General features: G+C 54.0%; 1 protein-coding gene across 4 annotated transcripts in view; it reads left to right on the forward strand.

Annotated features, from left to right (window-relative positions):
• Positions 1-3,937: 3,937 nt before the first annotated feature.
• Positions 3,938-21,081, forward strand: part of LOC147709852 (NACHT, LRR and PYD domains-containing protein 12-like) — a 410,205-nt gene continuing 393,061 nt past the window's right edge. For 3 of the 4 annotated variants that reach the window (XM_086928300.1, XM_086928303.1, XM_086928302.1), the window contains exon 1: positions 5,667-5,776. The gene's annotated coding sequence lies outside the window, so the exon portion shown is untranslated. Of the gene's footprint in view, positions 4,011-5,666; positions 5,777-21,081 lie in introns of those variants that run through there. The other variant, XM_086928301.1, reaches the window with a different exon arrangement.

Consider the following 21,081-nt stretch of genomic DNA (forward strand, 5'->3'; position numbering starts at 1 on the left):
AGGGAGGGAGGGGCAGAGTGACACTCCCAGGGAGGAAGAGAGGGGTAGAGTGACACCCCCAGGGAGGGAGAGAGGGGCAGAGTAACACCCCCAGGGAGGGAGAGAGGGGCAGAGTGACACCCCAGGGAGGTAGAGAGGGGCAGGGTGACACACCCAGGAGGGACTGAGTGACATCCCCAGGGAGGGAGAGAGGGGCAGAGTGACACCCCCAGGGAGGGAGAGAGGGGCAGAGTGACACCCCCAGGGAGGTAAAGAGGGGCAGAGTGACACACCCAGGGAGGGAGAGCGGGCAGAGTGACACCCCCAGGGAGAGAGGAAGGGGCAGAGTGACACCCCCGGGGAGGGAGGGAGGGGCAGAGAGACAACCACAGGGAGAGAGAGAGGGGCAGACTGACAACCCCAGGTAGTGAGAGAGGGGCAGAATGACAACCCCGGGGAGTGAGAGGGGCAGAGTGACATCCCCAGGGAGGGACAGAGGGGCAGAGTGACACCCCCAGGGAGGAAGAGAGGGGCAGAGTGACACCCCCAGGGAGGGATAGAGGGGCAGAGTGACACTCCAAGAGAGAGAGGGAGAGAGGGCCAGAGTGACACCCCCAGGGAGGAAGAGAGGGGCAGAGTGACACTACCAGGGAGGGAGAGAGGGGCAGAGCGACCCCCCCTAGGGAGGGAGGGAGGAGCAGAGTGACACTCCCAGAGAGGAAGAGAGGGGCAGAGTGACACACCCTGGGAGGAAGAGGGGAGCAGAGTGACACCCCCAGGGAGGGAGGGAGGGGCAGAGTGACACTCCCAGGGAGGAAGAGAGGGGTAGAGTGACACCCCCAGGGAGGGAGAGAGGGGCAGAGTAACACCCCCAGGGAGGGAGAGAGGGGCAGAGTGACACCCCAGGGAGGTAGAGAGGGGCAGGGTGACACACCCAGGAGGGACTGAGTGACATCCCCAGGGAGGGAGAGAGGGGCAGAGTGACACCCCCAGGGAGGGAGAGAGGGGCAGAGTGACACCCCCAGGGAGGGAGAGAAGGTTAGAGTGACACCCCCAGGGAGGGAGGAAGGGGCAGAGTGACACCCCCAAGGAGGGAAGGAGGGGCAGAGTGATACACCCAGGGAGGGAGAGAGGGGCAGAGTGACACCCCCAGGGAGGGAGGAAGGGGCAGAGTGACACCCCCAGGGAGGGAGAGAGGGGCAGAGTGACACCCCCAGGGAAGGAGGGAGGGGCAGAGTGACACCCCCAGGGAGGGAGGAAGGGGCAAAGTGACACCCCCAGGGAGGGAGAGAGGGGCAGAGTGACACCCCAGGGAGGTAGAGAGGGGCAGAGTGACACCCCCAGGGAGGGAGAGAGGCGCAGAGTGACACCGCCAGGGAGGGAGGAAGGGGCAGAGTGACACCCCCAGGGAGGAAGAGAGGGGCAGAGTAACACCCCAGGGAGGGAGGAAGGGGCAGAGTGACACACCCAGGGAGGAAGAGAGGGGCAGAGTGACACCCCCAGGGAGGGAGGGAGGGGCAGAGTGAGACCCCCAGGGAGGGAGGGAGAGGCAGAGATACAGCCCCAGGGAGGGAGAGAGGGGCAGATTGACACACCCAGGGAGGGAGAGCGGGGCAGAGTGACACCCCCAGGGAGGGAGGAAGGGGCAGAGTGACACCCCCGGGGAGGGAGGGAGGGGCAGAGAGACAACCACAGGGAGAGAGAGAGGGGCAGACTGACAACCCCAGGTAGTGAGAGAGGGGCAGAATGACAACCCCAGGGAGTGAGAGAGGGGCAGAGTGACATCCCCAGGGAGGGACAGAGGGGCAGAGTGACACCCCCAGGGTGGAAGAGAGGGGCAGAGTGACACCCCCAGGGAGAGAGAGGGACAGAGTGACACCCCCAGGGAGGGAGAGAGGGACAGAGTGACACCCCCAGGGAGGGATGGAGGGAGAGGCAGAGAGACACCCCAGGGAGGGAGAGACGGGCAGCGTGACACCCCCAGGGAGGGAGACAGGGGCAGTGACACACCCAAGGAGGAGAGAGGGTCAGAGTGACACCCCCAGGGAGGGAGGAATGGGCAGAGTGACACCCCCAGGGAGGAAGAGAGGGATAGAGTGACACCCACAGGGAGGGGCGGAGTGAGACCCCCAGGGAGGGAGGGAGAGGCAGAATGGCACCCCAGGGAGGGAAAGAAGGGCAGAATGACACACCCAGGGAGGGAGGGGCAGAGTGACACCCCCAGTGAGGGAGGAAGGGGCAGAGTGACACCCCCAAGGGAGGGAGTAAGGGGCAGAGTGACACCCCCAGGGAGGGAGAGAGGGGCAGAGAGACACCCCCAGGGAGGGAGAGAGGGGCAGAGTGACACCCCCAGGGAGGGAGAGAGGGGCAGAGTGACACTCCTAGGGAGAGAGAGGGCAGAGTGACACTCCCAGAGAGAGAGAGAGGGAGAGAAGGGCAGAGTAAAACCCCCAGGGAGGGAGGGAGGGGCAGAGTGACACCCCCAGGGAGGAAGAGAGGGGCAGAGTGACACCCACAGGAAGGGAGAGAGGTACATAGTGACACCCCCAGAGAAGGAGAGAGGGGCAGAGTGACACCCCCAGGGAGGTAGAGAGGGGCAGAGTGACACACCCAGGGAGGGAGAGCGGGGCAGAGGGACACCCCCAGGGAGGGGGGAAGGGGCAGAGTGACACCCCCGGGGAGGGAGGGAGGGGCAGAGAGACAACCACAGGGAGAGAGAGAGGGGCAGACTGACAACCCCAGGTAGTGAGAGAGGGGCAGAATGACAACCCCAGGGAGTGAGAGGGGCAGAGTGACATCCCCAGGGAGGGACAGAGGGGCAGAGTGACACCCCCAGGGAGGAAGAGAGGGGCAGAGTGACACCCCCAGGGAGAGAGAGGGGCAGAGTGACACCCCCAGGGAGAGAGAGGGGCAGAGTGACACCCCCAGGGAGGGAGAGGGGCAGAGTGGCACTCCCAGAGAGAGAGGGATAGAGGGCCAGAGTGACACCCCCAGGGAGGAAGAGAGGGGCAGAGTGACACTCCCAGGGACGGAGAGAGGGGCAGAGCGACACCCCTAGGGAGGGGGGGAGGAGCAGAGTGACACTCCCAGAGAGGGGCAGAGTGACACACCCAGGGAGGAAGAGGGGAGCAGAGTGACACCCTCAGGGAGGGAGGGAGGGGCAGAGTGACACTCCCAGGGAGGAATAGAGGGGTAGAGTGACACCCCCAGGGAGGGAGAGAGGGACAGAGTGACACCCCCAGGCAGGGAGAGAGGGGCAGAGTGACACTCCCAGAGAGAGAGAGGGAGAGACCGGCAGATTGACATCCCCAGGAAGTAAGAGGGGCAGAGTGACACTCCCAGGGAGGGAGAGAGGGGTAGAGCGACACCCCCAGGGAGTGAGGGAGGGGCAGAGCGACACTCCCAGGGAGGAAGAGAGGGGCAGAGTGACAACCCCAGGAAGAAAGAGAGGGGCAGAGTGACACCCCCACGGAGGGAGGGGCAGAGTGGCACCCCAGGGAGGGAGAGAGGGGCAGAGTGACACCACCAGGGAGGGAGAGAGGGGCAGAGTGACACCCCAGGGAGGAAGAGAGGGGCAGAGTGACACCCCCAGGGAGGGAGAGAGGGGCAGAGTGACACTCCCAGAGAGTGAGGGAGGGAGGGGCAGCGTGACAGCCCCAGGGAGCAAGAGAGGGACAGAGTGACACCCCCAGAGAGGGAGAGGGGCAGAGTGACACCCCCAGAGAGGGAGAGCGGAAGGAAGGGACAGAGTGACACCACCAGAGAGGGAGAGAGGGGCAGAGTGACACCCCTAGGGAGGGAGGGGCAGAGTGACACCCCCAAGGAGGGAGAGAGGGGAAGAATGACACCCGCAGAGAGGGAGAGAGGGGCAGAGTGACACCCCCAGGGGGGGAGGGGCAGAGTGACACCCCCAAGGAGGGAGAGAGGGGAAGAGTGACACCCCCAGAGAGGGAGGGAGGGGCAGAGTGACACCCCATGGTTGTCAAAATATTGAGGAGGCGAAGGTGAAAGAACATGCCGTGCTTTACAAGGTAAGTGGAAACCGTGCTTTGGTGCGGTGAAATAAAGGAGATGTGAACACATGTTGAGGAATGTGAGAGGGGGTGCTGAGCAGGAGAGAGATTAAGCTCAGCTATGCAGATGCCTGAGATTCGGAGGGAAGAACGAGTGGGCGTGATTGGTCCACAGTGAAGACTAACCCCCTCGAAGGCCGCAGCCAGGTTTATTCAGTCTCACCATTTCAATCATGTTCAACAAACATTGCTCTTCCTCATCTTTAACAGTTAACAACCATTGGCAAAGGAAATAGTCTTGGCTGGTTTTATTGTGTCAATTGTGTGTCTGGATGCAATAACAAATATGTGCAATGGGCGCTAAAACACAGGCCGGGGGCACACTCTAGGAATGATAGAAATGCAGTTTACGTGTTTATGACCCGCACATTGTCATCCCACGTGGAGCGCCGCTGAGGGTAGCTCAGCGAGATGAAAGCCTGCTGCGGATGGCTCTGAGGAAGGACCACTGCCCACTCTATCCGTCCGAGGAGGGCGCGAGCTCAGCCCAGGACTGGCGGGGGCAGCCTGGGGTGGGTCCCGCGGCGCCCAAGGAACAGAGGAAGCACGGGGTCAAAAACCGTCCGGCGCCTCCTCCGCAGCCTCGTCGCCATCATGTGAGACTCGTCGCCATCATTATAGACTCGTCGCCATCTTGATAGACTCAACTCGGCTGCCGTGCAAGCCCCACCGTCGTTCAAAAGAGGCCTAACAGGGTCCGCTCACACAACGAAGCGGATGGGATTAACATAGATAGGGTCAGAAAGACACGAAGGCTGGATAGGTTAACACGATAGGGCACGTTGCGGAAAGAGATCTGAAGGCTCACATAACGAGGGGGATCGGTTACAAAACTCCATGCCAGCCACAGGACTGGGAGGAAAGAAGCAGCAGAGGCTGCTTGTGGCTGGAATCAGCTGTCGGCGCCACAGCCCCCCCCCCCCCCCCCCCCACACACACACGGGCAGCGAGGCGGGCATTTCACCAAATACGTTCACCGACCGCGAGATGCGTGACACTGTAGGGCTGCATGCGTGACCCATCAGCAACGAGTAAATGAAACAGGGAGGGAGGCAGGGATTTATTATTTATTTACTTATTTATGCAATTTTATATAGCGCGGACTTCGGTGTCAGAGCGCTTCACAGAAGGAACAATAATGCTATACAGGAACAAAATACAAAAGCAAACAATAAGTTACATGGATCAAAAGTGACACTAGTGAGCAACCAAAATACATGAGGTAGCAATCGATGCATTATAGGAGAACAAAGTGATAAGGGTGCAGGTTACAAAAACGTATAAAACACAAGTAGAGGTATAATACTGCAATAAAAGGCAGACACTCCAGCACAATAACAAACGTTACGTAGGCAAAGGTGGCACTTGTGCAAGTCTCTAAAAAAAAAAATGTGCGAGGTAGCAGTGTGTTACAAACAAAAGTGACGTGTGCAAGTTCCAAAAGGGTACCATACACAGGTATTGGGAGATTACTAAACATTTAAACTACCAGAACACCCTGGGGAGGAAGTACCATAAACCTGGCCAATAGACTTTCCAGTACTGGGAGTCTTCCTTCAGACGAAGGCAAGGGTGTGAGGGAGGGAGGGAGGGAGGGAGTGCCTGCACCTGACCGTGAGTCACCGAGCAGGAAGCCCCGGGCAGGAGCCGCACCTGGAGGCTGCAGCAGCTGACACCAGACCTGGAGCAGGGGCCCTTTAATGAAGGAGGGACAGAGCCCACAGGTACCACTGAACCCTCTGCACTGACACTGCAGTGCATTAAACAGAGGGCCTTGTGATTGGCAGCTCTATGGCAGTCAAAGCTCCCCTGGTGGACCAGTCCCTTGTTTCCAGTACACTGTCCACTCTGGGTCCCTGAGCAGCCCTGTGACTCCTCTCATGCTGTGGGTGGTGCTGCTCTCGTGGTGCATCTGGTAGCCCTGGTGTGGGCTCCGGCATCTCTGGCCTGGTCTAGCTTGTGTACCAGGCTATCAGGGGCACCACTGGGGGAGCAGTGGATAAACATCATTTACTCTTCTTTTAAAGAGCAGAGAAGCTAGTGCCCATGGAGTAACACAATATGAGTGTGTGTGTGTGTGTGTGTGTGTGTGTGTGTGTGGGTGTGTGTGTGTGTGTTAGGGAGTGTGGTAGGCCACAGACAATTATGAAGTGTCCATTCCTGTGCGACAAGAGTCTGTAGATTGCAGCACTATATAACAGCACTTTACCTATAAATAAATGCAAATTAAGCACTCACTCTCTGTCACATCTCATTGTGAGACAAGCCCAGACCCTTCATGATGCAAGACAGAGGAGCACTCTCTGCTCTAAATGTTGGGGTGCGAGAAGAAAGGGGTGTAGAGAGAATCCTGGAGAAGGAGTGGGGCCAGGCCACAGGATCATTCATCTGTGAACCCACACTCTTTCCTGCACCTTCATTCAGGGCCAGTGCTCTGTGCCAGGCGCTTTAGGTTTTATTCAACAGACACCTGCCACCCTTGAAGCACCTGCCATTCAGAGGTACAAGGGTGGAGCACAGGTCCTGTGCACAGCAGAGCTGCCAAGGTTTCAGATTGCTATGTGTGACGTTTTTTTAATGTCAGTAGTGACATTTCAACAACTATGAGTGACACTGTCATCCGGACAAAATCAAGCAATGAAGATGAGGGAAACATATAAATATTAGAAATTACACCCATTTGATTAACAAGAAACTCTAAGAAGATGTTCAGATTGCCAGAAAGCACCAGAAATGGAAGGACTCACACATAGCTAGGGGTTACAATTCGGCTGCCGAGTGTAATTCTATTCAAAAAGACACATTGAGCAATTTAATAAAAATCAATTAGCTAATTACAGCACGGCGCCACCCGTTATTATTAACCTGAGGCTGAGAGCAAGTTCCATGGCTAGTCGAAGCAAATAGCATTACAATACAATGAGGCTACCTTGCACCAACCCCTGGCTAAACTCGTAGACTTTCCCTGGTTGCACTGTAGGGCTGCTGCTTACCTCTCCCAGGGAAGCTGGCTAAGGAAGATGAGTACATAAATAGCTCCCAGCTCCTCGTGCTAAAGAACACCCACAAGGTGCTTTAGTGCCGGCGCGGAGGAGCCTGAAGCGCAGATTTATACCGTGCTGAATGGCAAGTTTTGTAAACCTTTATTTCTTTGGTAGTATATTTGGTATCTTATCTGCACTGTCACCAAACTGTAGTCGTCAAATCTTGTACATTCATAGGTCAAGTGGTGTGTGCAAATGCAGATAAGAGTTCGCATTTTACACAAAAACATTATAGATGGACACAAATGATCTTATGTTTCACAGTGCGGGCACGTGTGGACCACAAGTCGTGTTTATGACCATGCGTGCATGTGTAGAACAGAGGTCGTGTTTAGGACCATGCGTGCACGTGTGGACTAGAGGTCGTGTTTCCGTCAATGTGCACACGTGTGGACCAGCAGTCGTGTTTATGACAGTGCGAGCACGTGTGGGCCAGAGGTCATGTTTATGACCATAAGTGCATGTGTGGATCAGCGGTTGTGTTTATGTCAGTGCGTGCACGTGTGGACCGCAGGTCGTCTTTATGACCATGCGTGCACGTGTGGACCAGAGGTCGTGTTTAGGACCATGCGTTTACATGTGGACCAAGGTTGTGTTTCAGTTAATATGCACACATGTGGATAGGAGGTCGTGTTTAGGGCCATGCCCTGGTCTTTGCCAAAGACCAGGACCTCTGTCTTATCACCCTAAAGTTGAACGGTGACAAGACAGAGGTCCTGGTCTTTGGCAAAGACCAGGGCATGTGGTCAGGTGAGTGGTGGCCTCCATCTTTAGGCATCTGCCCCACTCCTACACAATCTGCTAGGAACCTAGGCGTCATCTTTGACACCCGGCTCTCCATGGAACTTCAAGTCAATAGGACGGTGGCCACCTGCTGGGGTGTCATCAGGACTCTGAAAAGAATCGTTCATTATCTTTCCCCACAGGCACGTAAGCAGGTTGTGATCGCTCTTGTTGGCTCAAGGCTCGACTATTGTAATTCACTCTATGCCGGGGCCAACAAGGGCCTTCTGCAGCGCCTGCAGGTTGTACAGAATGCAGCGGCGCGTTTTGTTTTGGCCCTGCCGTGGCTGTCCTCTGCGACCTTTGCAAGGAAGAATCTCCATTGGCTCCCTATCCCCTCCAGAGTTTCGTTTAAACTTCTCTGCCTCACTTACAGTGCCCTGATGGCAGGCCCGGCTGACGCCCTGGGATCCTTGCTCACTAGGTATGTCCCGAACAGATGTTTGCGCTCTCTAGAGCTAAACCAACTGGTAGTCCCACGCGCTAAGAAGGCTAGATGGGGGAGCAAGGCCTTCTCCATTCTGGCACCCCAGTTATGGAACACACTTCCCCTGGAGATCAAATCACAGCCTTCTCTTGATCTCTTCAGGAAAGCTTTGAAAACCTGGTGTTTCATTAAAGCCTATCAGTAAGCTCCTGTATCTGATTGCCCTCAGCTAGTTTTCTGAGTTAGGCGCCTTGACGCCCATTGGGTATAGTTGCCCGTTACAAATTCCACTTCATTCATTCATTCATGCGTGCACGTGTGGACCAGAGGTCGTGTTTCAGTCAATGTGCACACTTGTGAACTAGAGGTCGTGTTTATGACCATGCGTGCACGTGTGGACCAGAGGTCGTGTTTATGACCAAGCGTGCACATGTGGACCAGAGGTCGTGTTTATGACCATGCGTGCACATGTGGACCCGAGGTCGTGTTTATGACCATGCGTGCATATGTGGACCAGAGGTCGTGTTTCAGTCAATGTGCACATGTGTGGACCAGAGGTCGTGTTTCAGTCAATGTTTACACGTGTGGACCAGAGGTCTTGTTATGACCATGCGTGCACATGTGGACCAGAGGTCGTGTTTCTGTCAATGTGCCCACGTGTGGACCAGCAGTCGTGTTTATGACCATGCGTGCACATGTGGACCAGAGGTCATGTTTCCATCTCTGTGCACACGTGTGGACCAGAGGTCATGTTTATGACCATGCATGCACGTGTAGGCCAGAGGTCATGTTTATGACAGTGTGTGCATGTGGGGGCCAGAGGTCGTGTTTCACACAATGTACGCACGTGTTGACCAGAGCTTGTGTTTATGACACTGCGTGCACGTGTAGACCAGTGGTCGTGTTTATGACACTGCGTGCACGTGTAGACCAGCGGTCGTGTTTATGACCATACGTGCACGTGTGGACCAGAGGCTGTGTTTATGATAGTGCGAACACGTGTGAACCAAAGGTTGTGTTTATGACAGTGTGTGCATGTGTAGACCAGAGGTTGTGTTTTCGTCAACTAGAGGTCGTGTTTATGACCATGCGTGCACGTGTGGACCAGAGGTCGTGTTTATGACCAAGCGTGCACATGTGGACCAGAGGCCGTGTTTCAGTCAATGTGCACATGTGTGGACCAGAGGTTGTGTTTCAGTCAATGTTTACACGTGTGGACCAGAGGTCTTGTTTATGACCATGCATGCACATGTGGACCAGAGGTCGTATTTCAGTCAATGTGCACACGTGTGGACCAGAGGTCATGTTTCAGTCAATGTGCACACGTGTGTACCAGAGGTCGTGTTTCTGACCATGCTTGCACATGTGGACCAGAGGTCGTGTTTTAGTCAATGTGCACACGTATGGACCAGAGGGCGTGTTTCAGTCAATGTGCACACGTGTGGACCAGAGGTCGTGTTTCTGACTATGCTTGCACATGTGGACCAGAGGTCATGTTTTAGTTAATGTGCACACGTATGGACCAGAGGGCGTGTTTCAGTCAATGTGCACACGTGTGGACCAGAGGTCGTGTAGCAGTCAATGTGCACATGTGTGGACCAGAGGTCGTGTTTCAGTCAATGCACACACGTATGGACCAGAGGGCGTGTTTCAGTCAATGTGCACACGTGTGGACCAGAGGTCGTGTAGCAGTCAATGTGCACATGTGTGGACCAGAGGTCGTGTTTCAGTCAATGCACACACATGTGGACCAGAGGTCGTGTTTCAGTCAATGTGCACACGTGTGGACCAGAGGTCATGTTTATGACCATGCGTGCACATGTGGACCAGAGGTTGTATTTCAGTCAATGTGCACACGTTTGTACCAGAGGTCGTGTAACAGTCAATGTGCACATGTGTGGACCAGAGGTCGTGTATCAGTCAATGTGCACACATGTGGACCAGAGGTCGTGTTTCAGTCAATGTGCACACGTTTGGACCAGAGGTCGTGTTTCAGTCAATGTGCACACGTGTGGACCAGATGTCGTGTTTGTGACAGTGCGAGCATGTGTGGGCCAGAGGTAGTGTTTATGACCATACATGCACGTGTGGACCAGAGGTGATGTTTATGACAGTGCGAGCACGTGTGGGCCAGAGTTCATGTTTTGACCATATGTGCATGTGTGGACCAGAGGTCGTGTTTATGACAGTTCGAGCACGCGTTTGCCAGAGGTCATGTTTATGACAGTGAGAGCACGTGTGGGCCAGAGGTCATGCTTATGACAGCGTGTGCACGTGTGGACCAGACGTCGTGTTTATAACAGTGCAAGCAAGTGTAGGCCAGAGGTCATGTTTATGACAGTGTGTGCACGTGTGGACCAGAGGTCGTGTTTATGACAGTGTGTGCACGTGTGGACTAGAGGTCATGTTTCCATCAATGTGCACACATGTGGACCAGAGGTCGTGTTTATGACCATGCATGCACGTTTAGGCCAGAGGTCGTGTTTCCGTCAATGTGCCCACGTGTGGACCAGCAGTCGTGTTTATGACCATGCGTGCACATGTGGACCAGAGGTCATGTTTCCATCTCTGTGCATACGTGTGGACCAGATGTCATGTTTATGACCATGCATGCACATGTAGGCCAGAGGTCATGTTTATGACAGTGTGTGCATGTGTGGACCAGAGGTCATGTTTCCGTCAATGTGCACACGTGTAGACCACAGGTCGTGTTTATGACCATGCATGCACGTGTAGGCCAGAGGTCATGTTTATGACAGTGTGTGCATGTGGGGGCCAGAGGTCGTGTTTCACACAATGTACGCACGTGTTGACCAGAGCTTGTGTTTATGACACTGCGTGCACGTGTAGACCAGTGGTCGTGTTTATGACACTGCATGCACGTGTAGACCAGCAGTCGTGTTTATGACCATACGTGAACGTGTGGACCAGAGGCTGTGTTTATGACAGTGCGAGCACGTGTGAACCAAAGGTTGTGTTTATGACAGTGTGTGCACGTGTGGACCAGAGGTCGTGTTTTCGTCAATGTGGCCACGTGTGGACCAACGGTCGTGTTTATGACCATGCGTGCACGTGTGGACCAGAGGTCATGTTTCTGTCACTGTGCACACGTGTGGACCAGAGGTCGTGTTTATGACCATGCATGCACGTGTAGGCCAGAGGTCATGTTTATGACAGTGTGTGCACGTGTGGACCAGCGGTCGTATTTATGTCAATGTGCACACGTGTGGACCAGAGGTCGTGTTTATTTTTATTTTTTGTCAACTCTGTTTATTGGAATTTTGTTTTTTTTAAAAGAAAACAATTCAACATTACAGTAGGTGCGCCATTGCAGATAGTGCGGCTCTTCAGCCGTGTCCGTCTTAAAATACATAATCATTATGACATAACCATGAGGCATTATAACATTTCACACAGGTAGCATGCACGATAACCTTTTTTTTTTTGTGTAAGACATTTATTGCACATTGTCATAGAAAAAGTACAAACATATCGCCTACAACCTGATAAGGCCGGCTGTCCATGTTGCCAGGTTACATAATCAGAGGTTCGTTCATACACAGCCCTTCAGCCGACAACCATAGGTTCGGCGGCGAGTTTCCTGTGTGAAGGTAGGCTTGTTATTTGACAATGCAACAGTATGGTATATATGCTCTCTCAGTCTTACGTTTTCATGTTTTACAGTAGGAACCCCTGTAACCTAGGGGAACGATATAACATCAAAACAAAAACCCCCTTTAAAACTCAAAGCACTGTGCCACAACATTCTCCCCCCCTCATTGCTCCGTAATGCACCACGCAGAGTTGCAGAAGACCTGTAATAGGTGTGCGCTCAGCACGCATCATCATCAGAAGCCACTGACACCAGATATTGTCTGAAAGGTTCCCAATAGTCTCTGGGACGGGACCCCGCAGGTAGTTCCTCCTCGTATGTGACTAAAGTATCTCTGCAATAGGCCAAGTCCTCTAACCAGTTTTTCACCTTTGGCTTCAGCTTACTATTCCAGTGCAAGGATACTCTCCTCTTCGCCATCAGTAGTGCGATCACACACAGTTTGCGTCGCCGCGCTCTCAATTCTGGCACCAACCCCAGTAGGCAGAGTTTTGCTGTACATTGTAATGTGGCCCCCAAGATAGTGTTGATGGTCTGTACCACCTGATCCCAGTATTGTGCTACCGCATCACAGTGCCATGCCAAATGTATGAAATCTGCGTGTTCCTGCCCGCACCTAGTTCAGTTGGAGTTATCCCTCAGGCCATATCTATGTAGTCTTTCAGGCGTATGATACATGTGATGCAAATATTTATAATGGATGAGCCTAAGATTTCCGTTCGGTGTCAGCATCCCTGTTAGCATGCAGGAAGCCTCCCATTCCTCTTCTGTGAGGGTATCCGCCAGTGCTGCGCTCCATTTCTCCCTGGCTCTTGAAGTGTTACCCCCCATGCTAGTTTGCGCGCTGCGGTACAATCTAGACACCAAGTGAGATGTCGAGGGGGTGGTGAGCACGAGGTGCAATGGTGCAAGTGTCTGTGGTTCTGCTGGGAATGTCTGATAGTGCTCTTTCACCGCCCTCTGCAATCTGTAATAGTTGAAACTGAACAACAGGGTTGGATTTTGGATATATGTCAGTTTGTCTAGTGTTATAAATTGCCCGTCTCTATACAAATCGCCTAGGGTATCTATGCCAGCGCACTTAAGAAGGTCCATTCCTACCTGTTCTTGTGTGACAGATATTGCCGGATGGTGGGCTAATGGGAGTGTTGGGGCGTAGAGTGGTGTGCATTGCGCCATCCGACTCAGTGTCCTCCATGCCTCGATCGTGGTGTTCACTGGATTGATGTCATGGTCATGCAACCTGGGACGTTTATGCGTTAGAATACTCGTCAGTGGGATGGGATCAGCATCCCCTTTTTCTACCGCAACGTGCGTCAGAAATGGTATCTTGTGGAACCAATAATGCGCGAATTGCGCCTGCGCACACAGATAGTACAGGTAAATGTCTGGCACCTTGAAACCCCCTTTAGCGTACGGCAGTGTCAGAGTCTGTAGTTCTAACCTAGCTTGTTTCCCCGCCCAGATCAAGGACAGCATGAGAGATTTTATGTTACGGAACACCTCTGCCGGGGGCTTGATAGGTATGTTATTGAATAAATACAAGAATTTAGGCAGGAGTACCATTTTTACTATGGCGAGTCTATCTGCTAGTGATAGCGGTAGCCCAATCCATCTCTTGACCTTATCCTCTAGCGTCGATATGGCTCTCCCGTAATTGGTGCGGATGACCAGTTCCGGGTCTCTGTGGAACCAAATGCCCAAGTATCTCGTCGGCTCATCTTGCCATTCCAGAGGGTAATCCAGCACAGTGGGCTGGGTACCATCCGTCAGCGGAAGAACGAGGGATTTGTTCCAGTTGATATGGAGACCTGAGTGTTGGCCGAATTTAATGTATTCCCGCAGTAGCGGGTTAAGATGCAACTCCAGATTTTTCACGTAAAGGACCATGTCGTCAGCGTACAAGGCTATGTGTATGGGCCGTGTGGGGAGCTGAATTGCTGAATAGTGGTGGTGTTGCCGTATTTTACATGCCAATGGCTCCAGTATGAGGGCAAACAGCATTGGCGACAGAGGGCATCCCTGTCTGGTGCCACGCCTGATGTCTATCGGGGCTGAAAGATGTTTGTTTACCCTTATGCGTGCTGTGAGGCCCGAGTACAGCATTGTTATCCAGCCAATGAACAATGGTGGGAACCCCATCCGGATTAGGACTGCAAGGAGAAAGGGCCAGTCAATCGTATCGAACGCCTTGGCCGCATCTAGTAAGACAGCAACCGCTTTTATGTGCGGGGCCAAATAGTGTGCCAGAGCAAATAGGGTGCGAGTGTTGTGGGTGGTCGACCTATCTGGAATGAAACCTGCCTGGTCCGGTCTTATTAGCAGCGGCATGAGCGGTTTTAGTCTGTCCGCTAATATGCTCGCTAGTATTTTAGTGTCCACGTTGATTAGCGAGAAGGGGCGGTAAGAATCACAGTGCTCTTCATCCTTGCCCGGTTTCAGAAGAGCGATGATCAGCGCCTCTCTCATTGATGGTGGAAGTGTTTGAGCTTCGTGGGCGGTTTCATAGAGGTTCACCAAGTGCGGTGCTAGTATGTCTGCAAACGTCTTGTAAAATTCTATGACGAAACCATCCGGCCCCGGAGCTTTGCCGTTAGGGAGTCTTTTAATGGTATCTACAACTTCTTGTGCTGTGATAGGCCGTGCCAAATAGTCCCTGTGACCATCTGCCAGCCAGGCGATCTCCACGTCAGCCATGTATGCCAGCAATTCCTCCTGTGGTATTTGCGTACTTGCCTCATAAAGTGCCCCATATGTATCTCTAAATTCCCCCATGATTGTCTGGATGTCATGCCCGCGTGTGCCGTCTTTAGTTCGTATTGCTGCTATATGCTGTGGTGTTCTGCCTGAGCAAATCTTTTCCGCTAGGGCCCTGCCCGGCCGTCCCCCTTCCCCATATCTCCTAGCCGTTGTCCTCTTGAAGATGTATTTTAACTCATCCTCAGCAAATTTATGGTACTCCGACAGTAATATCTGAATGTCACTCAGTAGTACTGTGTCCCCAGTGCATGTGTATCGCTGCTCCAGCTCCTGAATCATCGCCTCCCTCCTTTTTAACTGGTGACGAATGTCTTTTAATATCCCCGAGGATGTGCTGATGCAGACGCCCCGTATTGTCGCTTTGAATGCTTCCCACAGGAGGCACGGGTGCTCCGTTGTGGGGGAATTCAGCTCGAAATAGTCCGTGATCGCTTTCATGACGGTGTCAACATAAAGCGGATCACGCAAGGCCTGTGCATTGAACCGCCAGGTGTACGGCGGTGGGACATAGTGTGGGATTCGTAACTGTAGGAGAACCGGGCCGTGATCTGACAGCGTTCTCGGGAGGTGTGTGATCTTCTCTACCCATGCAATAATATCCTGCGTGCCTAACCAATAGTCCAACCTGGACCAGCTCCTATTAGCCGCATTAAAGTGTGTGGCTACCTGTTCCCCTGGGTGTAGTATCCTCCACATGTCGCTTACATGTAAATCAGACATTGCATCCAGCAGCATCTCCCTCGCCTTGGTATGCTGTTCAAGTGTGTATGAAGCTCTGTCGAGCCCGTCGTGAAGTGTGACATTAAAATCACCCCCCCAGATGACGTTGTCTGCCTGTATATCCGCTATTTTGTGCCACATCTTTTCAAAGAAGGCCGCATCGTCCACGTTCGGGCCATAAACATTCACTAGTGCCACTCGCTGCTGTCTCACCTCGCCCACCACTATGACATACCGTCCTCCTGTGTCGGTGTACGTGTCTGTGATTTTAAAGTGAGTCCCTTTCTTGATCAGAATACTTACACCCCGTGAGTATGTCGAGTAGTTTGAGCCAGTGGTGGATTCCGCCCACTTGTTCCCCAGCCTGGATGTGCTAGAGGGTGCCAAGTGTGTTTCCTGTAGTAATGCCACATCTACCTTAAACCTGTCGAAGTACGCAAACATTTGCCTTATCTTTTTTGGAGTCCCCAGCCCCCTGACGTTCCACGTTAGAAAGTTAAGTGTGTAGGGGCGTGCCATTACCATGAGGTCGGTTTAAGTCTCATGCCGTGTGAGCGGTGTGGCCTCCTGCCAAAGAGTGCAAGTTGAACAATATCCTTACAGGCAACAAAAGAGGTCGCAATGCTTCTCAGACACAGTGCATACATTTGAACCATTCTCAACTTCCCTACCCCCCCTCATCCCACTTCAGCACCCAAACTTTGCCAAAGCCATCTCCCCCATAACTTCAGAACTGTAATAGAACTTGATTTGGGGTACACCCGCCTGGGGGTGTCGCCCGAGGCACACATCTCCATCCACATAGTGGATGTGGACAGGTGCGGTTCTCCACAATTTCAATGCCGAATTCTCCCCTTTCCCCCCTCATCTCCCCACATGGGACCATGACGATCCCTTCCTCCCCTATTTCCCCTCGTGGCTTCAAACATTTGCAGGCATCGCAACCCGCCCTTATAGACACTGTCCCAAGTCCACACAATGGCAGCGCATTTAGCATAGTCTGCTGTCCATATACCCTGAGTCAATCATCACATGGGCCTCGTGCGCGGGCCCATCTTCGAGGATCACCAAGTGTACTCACTGCGTTACTGCCAGGCACGGCCTCCTCTTAATGTTCGTCTGCAGCAACGTCCGCACCCTTGTAGAGTGCAAACCACAGTCTCGCGCCAAATGTAGTGTCTGCTGCCCGCAGCCATCTTTGAAGAAGAAATCCAGTGATCCACGTAGGTCCGCCATTAGAGTTGTCAGTCGTTGTCGCTCATTCTGCCCGCATTCTCCCGGTCTTTTCGGCGTTTGGAAAGGTTTTTGACGTAGTCCTGTGCAGCTTGCACCGTCGTGAGAACCACCGGCTTGCCATCCGTTAGAATTTTAAGTTTTGCTGGGTATAACATCGCATACCCGATTTCCAGTTCTCGAAGCTTCTTTTTTACAGCAGCAAACTCCTTCCGTGCCAGCTGCACCGCCATGGTGTGGTCAGGGTAAAACTCCAGCGTGTTGCCCTGATAGTTAATAGCGCCTGTTTCCCTTGCAAGCCTGAGTATAGTATCCCTGTCTCTGTAGTTAAGTACTCGGGCAATGATCATTCGAGGCGTAGCCCGTGGTTTTGGGGTGGGGGCCACGGAACGATGCGCGCGTTCGATCAGGAAAACGTCCGAGAAGCTCCCAGCCCCAAATATGTCCTTCAACATGTTTTCCACGTACGTTTCCATCTTGCCAGTGTTGATGGACTCCGGCAGGCCCGAGATACGTACGTTGTTGCGGCGGGACCTCGCTTCCTGGTCTTCCACCTTTGCTTTCAGGGTTTCTAGGGTCTTTTCGATGGCACTGCATGCTTTTGTGGTATCCCTGGATTGATCTTCCACCGCGGAGATCCTTTGCTCTGCCTCCACCAGTCTCTCCTCGTGGTTTTCCAATCTCGCCGTCAGAGTATCCACCCTCGCCACGACATTGTCCATTTTGTTATTCATATCCTGCAGGCTCTGTTGGATAGCCCGTAGCACCGTCTCCATGTTGGCGCCGTCCCCCAGTACCTGCTCTCCGTCGGCATCCAGAGCAGATCCAGGTTTCGTCGTCTGCTTCCTGGTCTCGAAGGGCAGTTTTGACTACTGTTTGTCGGGTTTCCCCATTTCACCAGGAGACGCAGTGGGGCTAATAATTTGTGGGCTCGTTGAGGTCGTTGGCTTGGTCGCCGTCCTTTTGCGTTGCTGCTGCGCACCAACCGCCCCTAGAACTGTGGGTCTATGCATTTGGATCTCCACCGAGCCACATATTTGCTCAACGCAGTGTCCGGTGTGGGTGTGCCGTGTGTTGTTGTCGTCGTTGTAAGATCACGTCGGCACTAGGGCACCCCCTGTCCGGTAGGCATGAACCGGTGGGAGATGTTGGTCCTGTTTCGCGCCTTCTGGAGTGGTGTGCAGCAGCGTCTCGAGTCTCATACAACGCCCTACTCGCTGGTCCTCCCCCAGCTGTGTCACTCTCCTTTCCACCTCCATTGCTTTGCGGCTTAGTGTTCCTTCCCCAGGTCCCACGCGGTCTTAATGGAATGGGGCACTGGCAGCGCCAGCCGCGGGTTCGCCGGTTGTGCGTTTCAGCGCCGCTGCCATTTTGGCTGTCCTGGAACGCATCTGCTCCTCAGCAATAGCACCGTGTAGAACAAGCATCCCGTACCTGGTCTTCACCGGCGCTTAATCTTCGTTGTTGACTGGGTGGAATCAGCTCAAGCTTGGAAGCGTTTGGGGATGACAGCGTTCAGTTGCGCCCTTGGTCGCCACGATCGAGCGCCGCCATTTTGGACAGCCTCGTACCTTCACCCGGTTATTCGCCGATTTCTCCGTCATGCCTCTCTCCTCATAGCTGATACTTCCACATCACGGAGTCGGGGCTTTCAGACGTCCATGCAGCTGGTTTGTTCGGCAGTTGGGGCGAGTTAGGGGCTGAGGGGAACGATTTTCCCGCACCCGTGCGGCGGAGCCGACTCAGCAGCCAGCCATTCCGCAGTGCGCCCTCTAGCGCCCCCCCCATGCACGATAACCTTAGGTGCCTAAGTATGTCTGTAGCGTAAAGGAGCCAATGCGCCCTAGTCCTGCGTGAAGAGACAAATCATATATACATATAACAACTGCAAAAGGTCATTTGCAACAAAACAGGAACAACAAACTGTGGCACTGTCACAGAGGTACATTACTGTCCATCCCCATACCCGACCCCGTCTTCCCTCCCCTGCCCCAACCCCCTTAGCCTACGTGTCTCAATTTGTGCTGCTTTCCCTACGCATTTTCATGTTCATGTTGTGCACCAGTCTGTGTGCCAGGTGTCTTGTCCGCTTCATGCCCACCCGCCGCCCGCTGTGTCTGCCTAGTGCCCCAGTACCCCTTCGCCCGCAGCATTGTCTGCTGTCTGTAAAGCATTGAGCATGCGTTCCCAGTGTTCCACCATGGGTTCCCAGCGTAGTCCCACTGTTTCCTCCCTCTGTATGGAAGTCCATTCTGCTCGAGCCCACGACTGAAGGGACAGAACACATGCCCACACACTTGGCGTAGTGCTTGCCTTCCACCTCCTAGTGAGGAGGCGTGTTGCTGTTACCATCCCCAAGAAGCGGGATGCCTTGTCCTTAGGCAGACGCCTAAAGTAATGCAAAAGGTATTCGGGCCAATCGCAAGGGATGCTGCAGCCAGTGCAACGTGCAAGTAACCCACTAACGTCCCTCCAGTAAGTGCCAAGCCTGGGGCAGTACCACAAAAGATGAAGAAGATCTGCGTTCACCGCACCACATCTAGGGCAGGAAGCGTACGTCCTGTGAAAGTACTTATTTATTAAGTCGGGGTGAGATAGGCCCTGTGAACTATATATACCTGGATCTGGCGGAAGTGCGTATTTCTGGGGATGTGCACCTGACTTTTAAGAATCTTTTCCCATTCCTTCTCCGCCAGTGCTCGCCCTAGGTCTCGCTCCCACTTTCCGCGGAGCGGGGTCAGGTCTAATTCTGTGTGCATCCTTAGAGATGCAGCAAACCACTTAATTAGATGCCTGCCTCTGCCCATGACATGCAGGTATTGCACGGTCAGGTGCTGCGCTGGCTCCTCCGCAATGTCACCCCACCTAGCCGCCATGTGAGCCGTGAGTGAGCGATGCAAGAGGAACCCCCCAGGGGGGAGCCCACGTCCGTGACCAGGGTCTCGTAAGGTACCAGTGCTCCATCTTGATACAAGTCGTCCAACGTATGGACGTCCACTTTCCGCCACTGTTCCAGCATGCAGCGCGTGAGGACCCCCTTGCCTCCCGGTGAGCCCTCCAGTGGCACCGCAGGTGCATACGGGAAATCCACTCTCGTGAGCTGCAGTGTCCTGCGAAAGCATCGGTATGCCACCGCCAGCAATAGCGGGGTGAGACGCACCGGTGCCGCTAGGGGGTGAAACAGTGCAGTGATCCGCTCCAGAGTGTAGGGTGGTTCGTTGTGGCAGTGTCTTCTCTGCTCCTGTCCGCTAACCATCGGGCGATCCACTGCAGCTGCGCCGCCAGGTAGTAATGCTCAAAGCAGGGAGCGGCCAATCCACTTTTGTCTGTGGGTAGAAATAGTTTCCCGAGCGCCAGTGGATGGTGGGACGCTCCCCAAACAAAGTCACGCAGGACCCTGTTAAGTTTGGAGAAAAAGGACGCGGGCACGAATAAGGGCAGTTTTGCGAAATAGTACAGAAGGCGAGGAAGCATCACCATTTTGGCAAGGGCCACTCTGCCTGTGGGCGTCAGGGGGAGCGTGGACCAAAAGCCGATTTGAGCCCTTAGTGCCTTCACCGCTCTTCCCAGATTTACGTCAAGTAGGTCTGTCGGCTGGCGGTAGATCTGGATTCCCAGATACTTAAACGTGTCTGCTCTCCATTGGACCCGAGTGCCAAGAAGGCTATACTCCGGATCAGCTACATCGCTGCTAAACGCGTAGAGGCATGACCTGCCTGCATTTACCCGGAGCCCCGATAGGCCGGCAAAGCAGTGCAGCAGGTGGGCCAGCCGCTCCGGTACTCAGCTTACGTCGCGGACGAAGACTAGTATGTCATCAGCGTACAAAGACACCTGATGGACACCGTCGCCCAGTGGAATACCATCGGCCAAGGTTTGTCTTATGGCCGCAGCTAAGGGCTCCATGGCCAGCACGAAGAGTAGCGGAGACAAAGGGACACCCCTGACGGGTGCCCCTGCCCACCGCTACCGCCTCCGAAATATAGGGACCCAGCCTGACGTGGACCACAGGATTCCTGAACAAGAGCCCCACCATCTGTGGGAAGTTTGCTTCCAGCTCGAACTTCTCCAGCACCAACGATAAGTAACCCCACTCTAGGCAATCAAAGGCCTTTTCTAAGTCCAGCACCAGGCACCCCGCTCTGGGTCAGGCCCTCGTCGCTTCCGCCGCTACCCTGAAATACCTCCTGAGGTTCAGGGATGCAGGCGCTCCGCAAGGATTTTCGCTAGCACCTTGTAGTCAGTATTAAGCATTGCCAGCGGGCGGTAAGATCCTAAGGACATGGGGTCTCTGTCGGGTTTAGGTAGGAACACTAGAAACGCTTCCCGCATGGACGGTGGGAGGTGGCCCTCGTCGACCGACGCCCTGTACACCTGGAGGAGATGAGGCACTAAGATGTCCCTATTTGCCTTATAGTACTCAGCTGGCAGGCCGTCAGGCCCCGGCGT

This window comes from Lissotriton vulgaris, chromosome 6 (genome assembly GCF_964263255.1).
Source record: "Lissotriton vulgaris chromosome 6, aLisVul1.2, whole genome shotgun sequence".
Lineage (NCBI taxonomy): Eukaryota > Metazoa > Chordata > Amphibia > Caudata > Salamandridae > Lissotriton > Lissotriton vulgaris.